Below are 10,432 nucleotides of genomic sequence, written 5' to 3'. Positions count from 1 at the left end.
GTGGCATTGGGGAAATAAAATTCTGTTTTTCTGACAGAAGTGGGTACCAAGGGGAGGTTACAAAGACCTTGTGTTTGAAACCTTCTAATCTTGTCTGTTTTAAAGCACTCAGCCTGGACGGTTGAATACTTTGCAGTACTGTTACCTAAACTCTGGACTATCTCACTCCTTTCAGCACTTCAAACGGACTGAAACTCCATCTGTCTTACACCTTTTAAATTGTTACACAGCCCACCCTCCTCCTTGCTTCTTTCCTCAAACCCCATGGCTAATCTTAGATGTCTGCCTATTCTGCTTGTGGAGAACTCACACAAGATTTCTGGGAGCATTTGAGAAACTGGGAATAGCATCCACAAAGGTCCAGAGGCATAAAAGTACGTGGAGAGCCTGGGGGACTAAAGTTCAGGCAGCTGACATTCAGCATGAATGAAGACGTGGCATTGGGAGGACAATCGTTCACACTGTGTTTTGTAGGTCATGGTCAGTGTGGCTTTTACTTATTTGTTTATGAGTGAAAGGTTTGCAAGGTTTTTGAAGGAGTGTCTGCAGAGGCAACTCGGTGGTGTTCAGAAGACAGGACGGCTTTGGAGTAGAGACGTGAGTCAGGCAGGCAGAAGCCCGGGAGGACCTGATGCTAGGTCTACTTGCAGGTATGACAGATTTGATGAGTGGTTGGACATGGGGCGTGAGCAAATGAGAAAGATGACTGCAGGTTAGTGTTTTTGTTTGCTCGCTGTTTTGCTAACAGAACTGAAAGGGTGGAGAAGTCATCCATGGAGATGGAAAATCATGGTGGACGGAGTGGTGGTGATTTGTGGAAGTCTCACATAAACCGTAATCTCAGCAAAGCTGCACTAGATTGTACTCCCACCTCCCGTTTTCACCGCCCTTTCCCTGCTCAGCTTCTCTTTATAGTAGATGAAAGAGATTTTCGTGATCCATGGGCTCTTCACCAGCTAAAGAGTAGAAGTCCCTTCCTTCACCAGTCTCTGAATACGCAGACCCTCAGTGATGGAGCGCGTCCGAAAAGCAGATGTGGAGCTGCAAGAACAAGGGACAGAAGTTAAGCAAATAAACAAAACAGATGCCATTTGCAAAGTCTACACTAGAAATAAAATGTTCCCTTCTGATTCCATTCTGCTCTGTGTGTGTGTATGTGTGTGTGTGTGTGTGTGTGTGTGTGTGTGTGTGTGTGTGTGTGTGTGTGATGCATGCAGGGACTGCCAGAGACCTGAGCTGGAGTTAAAGGCACTTGTGAGCTGCCTGATATGGTTGCTAGAAACTGGACCTGAGTCCTTCGAAGGAGCAGTAAGCACTCTTAAATGCTAAGCCATTTTTCCAGCCCCACCCCCATTCTTCTTAAACCAGTTACAATTTCAGAGACAATTAGCCTGTTTTCTTCCCTATCAGGGATACAAGCCTGAAGGTCCTGAGGAGGGATGCTTGAGTGCTGTTGCCACACCCATCCCCTGCCTTCTCCTGAGACAGATGACCTTAGCAAACTGAGATCTTGCAGGTCAGCAGAATCCCTTCAGGAGGTGAGACTTGGCAGGAGACCAATCAGTGTGGTCAAGCCATAATTTCATTTTGATTTTAAGAACTCCAGTTGGGTCAAATGAATACCTTGCTCCATTGAAAATGATCTTAGGTAATGGATCTGCTCATTGCTTTAGACACTCATCCCTCTAAAGACTTCAGATAATGCCTTGTCACAATTAACATCCACGGTAGTACCTGCCCTTTGCAAACTAAGACAATCATTTGATCTTCATCAGGTCACATCCCAGTGAACCTACACTGACTGCCCATGCTGTTTACCCAACAGTACCCAGTAGATAAGAACTTAGAGGCCAGCAATATCTGGGATGATGAAGCCACACCTTCTGTTTTTGCCGTTGCTTAGTGGCTCAGCTGACAGACTGGGTAGGCTGGCACTGAGCTAGAAGTTGCAGTAGATGGGCTTCCCATCAGAGGCAATGGCCGACTTGGGTATTTCAACCCCTGCCGACATTATGGCCCCAGGGTCCCAGCAGAGTTAGCTGTCCCTCTGAATGTGTCAGCTTCAGCCCATCCACTTGTCTTCTCGGGAGCTGGCCCTAAACAGACACTGGGGGCAGACCAAGGAGGATGCTGAAGAGTTTTAACCTGTTTCTCCCATGTTGGACCTAAATCCCTCTCTGTCCAGATACCATCTTGGGAAAGAGTAAATAGAAGAAAAGTATATTACTTAAGGTTTTTATTTTAAAAATACCTTTGGGGGCCTTGCTCATCTTAGCAAGACTGTCTCTCACAGGATAAGCTAATTGTTGTAAAGAGAATAAATCATCTGCCTGTAGCAAACTTCTCATACAACTGGCCAATCGTGTACCTCCCCCTCCTTGAGTTAACTATGTCACACCAAGCTCAAATTGTTCTTTTACTAAAATCACCCAAGGCCAAGTCCCAGACATCTTGGGATTATTCCTGTGGCCCTGAGTCACTAACACTGTTGAAGCCTCTAGTCTTAACTTGGCACATCTACTTGGCTTTGCCCATTCCATCCCTCAAAAACCACAGTAAAGACTGTAGCCCAGACTTTCTCCTATCTGGCCCTGTCACCAACCCTCATGCTTCCCCATGTGGTCCTGCAGAGGGCAGTATGTATGCGCTTTACCACTGGGACTCGTAAGGAATGATCTCCTCTTTCAATGTCATTGTCATCTAAACACACTGCATTAAATAAAAGCCAGGAGTATTAAAAACAAGGTTAATAACCATTTTGCAAAGGAGTTTATCTTTTTTCCTTGGAGGCAAGGTCTCAAGAGCATGAATTTTGGATCCTCCTGCCTCCCCCTGCCAAGTTCTGGACTACAAGCATTAGCCACCAGGCCTGTCTTATGAGATGCTGAAGATCGAAGGCTTTGTGCACACTACACTGTCCTGATCTGCATGCCAGTCCCCAGGGGAGGTTAATTAGGAGACACCATGACCTCTTGAAGAGCTTCTATGTATTTGAACTTACCCCACCTCATTCTTACTAACTCTGCGGCAGAGCAGGTCACGTCTACTTTCCAGATGAGAATCCATTGTAAATAGTCGCACACTCCCCAGCTCTGTGACCTAGGGCACATTCTGAGCCTCTCTGTGGTTCTAGCTCATCCTCTGTGAGTGGGAATAACGTTAGAAGACTGCTGCTCAGGGAGAATGAGTCCGTAGGTATCAGAGAGTCAGGGCTATGAGGATGGCTGAATCAGTAAAGGGTTTGCCACACATGTGCTTCAAACCCCGGCACCCAGATCAAAAACTGAATGCGGCAGTGCACATCTGTGTCCCGGTGCAGGGGAGGCAGACACAAGAAGACCGTGGAGCTTGCTGGCCAACCAGTCTAGCTGAACTGATGAGCTCCAGTTCAGTAAGAGAGCTTGTCTGGGCCAGGCGTTGGTGGCGCGCGCCGTTAATCCCAGCACGCCGGAGGCAGAGGCAGATGGATCTCTGTGAGTTCGAAGCCAGTCTGTTCTACAGAGCGAGTTCCAGAACAATCTCCAAAGCAATACAGAGAAACCCTGTCTCGAAAAACAAACAAGAAAACACGAGAGCTTGTCTGGAATAAGGTAGGGAACATGAGGAAGATGCCCAACATTGACTTCCGGCCTTCACACATGCAAGCTCATACATATATACATGCTCACCTGTATATGCATGCACACATGCACACATCATGTACACACACACTCACACACACTCACACAGTAACACAGACTCACACACACATTCACACTCACACAGTAACCGTAGTCGCCCGAATGCGACCTGCACAAGATCACAACAGTATGGGCAGGGGAGAGGCTAGCAAAGCTCCACCCCACTGAGAAGCTACTGTTAGTTGAAGGCTGCTGGAGGAAAGACAGCCAGTTCTCTGGAGGATGGTTCCTGGCGTGTCAGCCGTGCTCCAGTGGGTGACACCATGAGTATGTGGCCAACACCAATCGTGCTATGGGGAGGAGGGCATGACCTCGGGAGAGGAGTGTGGAATACGGTGAAAAGAGTTGGAGAAGGAAGACAGGGGTGGACATGATCAACATACATTACACACATGTATTATCGTCTCAGTGGATAAATTAAGAAGCTTTGAACAAAGGTCTCAATAGACTGTGCAATGTACAGGCAGCTTCACACATCTTGGTCTCACTGCTCCTTTATACATCACTTTATTTAATTATGTGTTTGTTTTGTTCACCATGATCCCCAACCATATTGACCCCACTATTACTGGTGAGAAGCCACATTGAGTGATTGGCCTGGAAACAAAATATAAAGCTTAAGAGCTACAGAACCAAAAACCCATGCTGGCTATGCTCACTGGTCAAGCATGTCCCGTTTCACAACAGCTATGAACTTGAGAGCAAGAACCAAGTGAGGGTTCCACTGAAGCATCTATGCCATTAAAGGCAACAAAACTAACCAAGGTTTGAGAAGGACCTAGAATGTGTGAGGAGATGCTCTTAAAGACTAATGGGGAAACACAGGAGTATACCCATCTGAGCACTGTGGTAAAGCAGAGGAAAGCTGTCTATGGTATTAAAGGAAAAGGCTGACCCAGTAACTATATTGAGTTTACAACCAGCCTTGGCTGGCTTAAACTACTCAGGAATCCTTACTCTCCATTACCTAGTGTCAAAGTCAGTGTGGAATCTGCCAGTACCAGTGTGAAGCCAGACATAATTTTTGAAAATTAGAGATAAATTGGTCATGGAGGAAAGCTCACCGGAGCAAATCTTTCATCTAGATGAAATCTCCATATTCTAAAAATAACAGCTTAGATTACTGTTATCCCCAAGGAGACAAAGTCACTGCCAGGTTTCACGGTCTTGAAGCACAGGACAGTGGAGCTGCCTGGGAGTGATGCTGCCAGTACCAATACAAGCCCTTTATCAGCTGGCACCGTGGAAAGCAGGCTTTGCTGTGCTGTCGATAAGCACAGGCTGCCAGTGTGCTGCAGGAGAGTTAGAAGCCAGGCTTGACCCAGCTCCTCTTCCAAGATGCCCGCCTCAACTGCTCTGCCAGCAAAATGGACAAGTGCAGCTTTTAAAGTGTCTCATGTTAACCGTGTTCCCACACACGCTCATGTTGGTGTTCTGGATCTGTGTCAAAGCCTGTTTCTCGGGACCTTGGGGAGTGCTGTCACAGGGAAAGCACTTCCTATGTCCTGGGTTCCCCAGCATCCATGTAAATGAGATCAGGGAAAGTCCACCTATGATCCCAGTAAGCAGGAGTAAAGATGGCAAACTCATTAACTAGACCAGGCAAATCAGCAAGCTCCGTACTTGAATGAGAGACTGTGCCTCAAAACGCAAGGTGGGGTGTGATCAAGGAAGACACTTGATCTCAACCTCTGATCTAGACACACACACACACACACACACACACACACACACAAACACTCACTCACACACACACACACTCACTCACTCACACACACACTCACACACATGGGCCATTTCTGTCTACAAACACCACCTCTCTAGTCCAACTTATAGGTCACGGTCTGCTCTCTGAGGACCCTTGTCTGCGCCATTCCTGCCACTAAGGAAGACAAGGGTGTGATTCTGGACGGATGCTTCATCTAAGGCTTCATCAAGAGCTCTTTTTGGGCTCAGCACAGTGACACAAAGATGTACTGTCAGCACTCAGGAGTGCGGAGGCAGGAGGATCACCACAAGTTTAGGTCAACTAGTCTATATAGTGAGTTATAGACTAGTCAGGACCCCTTGCCTCAAAAAAAAAAAAAAACCATAGCAAACCTACTTGGGTTTGAGGTATGGTCTGTAATCAAGTGAATTAAGAAAGACACATGGAGGAAGACATTCAACAGGTTTGTGTGACTCAAGGTTTGACAAGGATGAAGAGACTTTGAAGACCACCTGGTTACAGGTTGTGTGGAAAAACCTTTACAGGGTGCAGATGAGAATGCTCCTGAGATGGTCTTAGAGACAGCGCATAAGGAATTGTCCACTGAGTTCTTAGAGCTGAAAAGGAATGCACAGCTCAAGGAGAGAAGACAGCCCCAGGAGAATGCAAACAACCACCTTAAAAGCTCCCACTTCAGAGTTCAGACCCCAGCAAGTTCCTCCCAAAGCCGGGAGGACGGCCTAGTGTGAGGTGCACACACCTGACACCCCGCGTTCAGAAGACCAAGGCAGAAAGGGTAACGTTCAAGGCCAGCCTGGAATTCAGGCCACACAGCAGGTTCCCACCAGCTTGCAGTACAGAAAAGGAAAAGGTACGTGGGATGGACTCCATTTCTACAAGTTTCCATAGCTCGGCTGGCAAGATGGCTTCGCAGCTAACCACACCTGCTCCCGAGCCTAACAACCTGAGATTGATTCCCAGGACCCACGAGGTGGAAGGAGAGAACCAATGCCTGTGAATTTTCCTCTTATCTCCATGTGTGTGCTACGTGCTAGCCTATACACATTCCCCTATGCCCTCCTTGCGAAAAACAGTAGCTAAGTAAGATGTGATTAAAAAGAAAAGAGAAAAGCCCGTGGTGTATACTCTGCTAACAGACAAATCTACAGTGGACACTGGAGTGAGCATGCTCTACAATGAGTGACAGACCCCAAGCAGAGCTTCAGGCATGCCCTTGGGGATTCCAGAAGGCACAGTCAACAGAGGATGGCAACTCCACTCACCACGTGCCTGAAGGCCTTTCGGGAGGATGCACAGGTAGAAGACAGTGATGTGGGTGATTCTAGTCCTGCATAGGCCTAGCCTCACGTGTGTGTTGATGCCTTACATTTTAACAAAACTTGAAAAATGAAAAAAAAAACAGAGGAAAGTTTACAGAATGGGGCCATAAAGATGTCTATTTTTACACAGCTGAATGATGTGTTTAAGCTAGGCACTATTAAAAGTGCCAAAAAAGATTTTTTAAACTAAGACAAATTTGTTATTAAAGAAAGAAAACCTTTTAAAAATAAATTTGGCACAGAAAAGCCAGGTGAGTGACATACACCTATAATGTCAGCATTTGGGAAGTGGAGGCAGGAGGATCAGAAATTCAAGTTCATCTTTGGTTATATTGTGAGTTCAAGGCCAGCCTGTGCTACATAAAACCTGTCTCAATAACAATAACAATAACAACAATAAACGTGTTCTAGCCTGCACGCACATGTTGATGAAGCTGTGGTACCGCGCAGTCCCCTGGTCTTTATTCACTTCTCACCACCCCCCCCCCCAGAGTCTGTCCCTGTTCTACACGCTACACTCCTAGGAAACATACTTCAAACGCGGGCCGTTTCTTAAATATTTTATGCAGGTCTTTCCTGAACCTTTTCTATGTTCATGTATACTTCGATACACAAATAATTATCATTGTGCTCAATTGCCTGCTTCGAAGATGAACGAGCTAAGTCTTGGGGCCAAGTTATATTATACGCTACAGTGTCTATGTTTATCTGTGCTTTCTATATTGTTCTATTGATGCACTTCTAAAACAAATCCCCATTGCTAAGTGACACCTGACTGTGTATCACTTAAGCGCTCATAAATAGACTCAAAATATAGTGATAATACAGTACAATAATACAACAGATATGCAAAATTCACTATTTCCTAATTATCTCATGAACTTTTATTATTACTAGTACTCTTGAAGTTAGCATGCTATTTGTTGCATGCAATATGCTATTATATGTCTCTCCCAATGCCTTGTGAGCTTGAACTCAACAGTGGTAAACAGTAATTTTTGTCAAACCTAGGACCTCATTCATGCTATGCACACAGCCTGCCACTGAGTTACACCCCCATCCATGGTGACCATTTTTACACCATGAGAGTTGCCAGACTCTGCAGTTGTGTGTTAATCTTTTTATATACTTTGAAGATGCCTCTCTGCCAAGGCACTTTCTGGTTGGTTTAATAAAGAGCTGAATGACCAATAGCTAGGCAGGAGAGGATAGGCAGGGCATCTGGGCAGAGAGAGGAAGACTGGGAAGAAGAGAGGTGGGATTCACCAGTGAGACGTGAAGCGAGTCAGACTTACGGTATAGAACAGAGGCAACAAGCCAGAATGCAGATAATATAAACAAGTTGATGTAAGTTTCAAGAGATAGCTGGGCAAGTCTAAGCTAAGTCCAAGCTTTCATAGTTAATAAGAAGTCTCCATGTCATTCTTTGGGAGCTGACGGTGCGAAGAAAGTGCGGCTATAGTGGTGTGTGCTACTTTTCCACAAAGCTGGGTTTTGGCTGTTTGCCAGCCCACCACAGATATCAGATAACCCAAGAAATCTTCAGATAAAACTAAAACACAGGCTTGGATTCCTCAGCCAAGACAAGCAGCCAACACTGCAGTCATGTCAATATCCCCAGACCAGAAATGATAATCTTCAGGTTCCTTGTTCAAAATTACTAAGCAAGGTCAGGATGAACTGGAGAGATGGGTTGGCAGCTAAGAGAACCTGCTGCTCTTGCAGAGGATCTGGATTCACTTCCCAGCACCCACACAGTAGCTTAACAACCTCTGAAACTCCAGTTCCAGGAAGTTCCAATTCCCTCTTCTGACCTCGGCATGCATCAGGCATAAACATGGTCCACATACGTGCAGGCAGAGCACACATACACATGAAAATAAATCTGCTTCAAATTAAAGAAAAAATAATATTAAGTAAGTGCAGAACACTAAAGCGTGTGTGGAACCCTTCTGAGAATGGGGCACTTGGGACTGCACAGGCTACAGGCCTGTGACACCAGCCCCGCAGCATCCAAAGGTGTACTGTAAGTGCAGGCCCCTTACAGCTTCCACTGCTGAGATAACCTTGCAGCCTCTGGACTGAAAGGTACCTCTAGTAATAGTTCACCTAATATAAGCGAGGCCTTGGATGCGACCCTCAGTAACACACACACACACACACAGCTGTGTCTCTCCTGACATCTCATGAGACACCCTTAACTGGAAACGCCTTAAACTCTGCCTCTGCTAGGTAGGCCTCCTATGGGGTATTGTCAACCACAAATGTGGAGGTTTAAGTCCAGCCTCAGGCCACCCTCAGCAGTCAAGCTGACAGGCCACAGAGGATTCTGCAAGCATGGGGCCCATGTGACGTGAAGCCTGAGCCTAAGAGGGGCATCTGCAGGGTGGTCAGGTGCACAAGTTCAGCTAAGCTAGGAAAAAAGGATTTGGCACTGTTGAGTTCTAGTATTTTCACCAAGTGGAAAGAACACTGCTCCTGGGTAACTGCCCTTGTCCCCTGGATTCCCATCCCCAGGCCTCCCCTCTGCCTCTGCTTCCTGTCTCAAAAGAAGTCACTCCCTGCTCTTTGACAAACAAACGGCTCCCTAGCCTTCCTCACCCCAGCTGCTCTGCACTCAGTCCAGCATGCCCCTCTTTCTGCTCTCTCGTAGTCCTCAGATCCAGGTACTCCCTAGCTCAGGCTAGCCCCAGACATTCTTGAGCCTTGCCTCAGGGAAATGTGTGAAGGTCCACGTTCCACACATCTAGACGATCAGTAGCACAAATTGAGATGCTAAAACGCAAAATAAAATAAGCTCTGTTCCCTTGCCTTGACAAAGTTACTGGAGACCAAGTCACAGAGACCAAGTCCTAGGGCGCATGTCACACTGTGTCAACCCTGCATCTCAAGTAACATAGCACCTACAGGTTGTAAAAAATATTTTTATAATTTTATTCTGAAATATCCTAATTAAGCCCAAAATATTTATCCCCTAAAATTAGACAATAAGGTAGTTAATTGTGCCAGAGACGTACTTTGTCATGAGGGTCCAAGCCAGGACTGCGGTCCCCACGCCTCTCCACTCACACCCTCCCCTCCACCTGGAGGCATGCTCAGTCTTCCTTTGAATTTCACACCACAGTCAGTTTAAAGGTCACACGCAGGTGCCATTTTGTAAATGCCTATTACACACATAAGCCAACAAAAGCTTCTGTTTATCTCTTCACAGCAGGATGAGACCCATTGATCAAAAGCCTGTTGGCACCAAACCAAAATTCATACACATTCATTGTTTTCAGCATTTCCCCGACAAGCAGGGCCTTAGCCATTTTGACCTGCCTTGTATCCCCTGAGAAACTGCACCAATGCCTGCTAACCATAGCTAAAGTGAACCCTGTCCACCCAGAGGGTCCCATACCACTGTCACCCTTCAGTCTCCAGCCCAGAGACTCCCAGTCACACAGTGAACCATGTCTCCTACACACGCACTCACACACACACACACACACACACATACACACACACACACACACACACACGCACTCACATGCACAGACACACACACACAGACACACACACACGACCTCCTCTAAAGTCTGCACACCCTTGGGAATCCCTTCACTTCCTGTGGTCCCCCACTGTGTCCTCTGGGGGGGGTCTCATTCTGGGAAGCCCTTAGCCTCAGTTGTGTAATAATGCCTGTGTGTGCTAATGTTCTAATG

Source organism: Mesocricetus auratus, unplaced genomic scaffold (genome assembly GCF_017639785.1).
Source record: "Mesocricetus auratus isolate SY011 unplaced genomic scaffold, BCM_Maur_2.0 Super-Scaffold_100009, whole genome shotgun sequence".
NCBI classification, from domain to species: domain Eukaryota; kingdom Metazoa; phylum Chordata; class Mammalia; order Rodentia; family Cricetidae; genus Mesocricetus; species Mesocricetus auratus.
Note: the sequence above shows the minus strand (reverse complement) of the source record.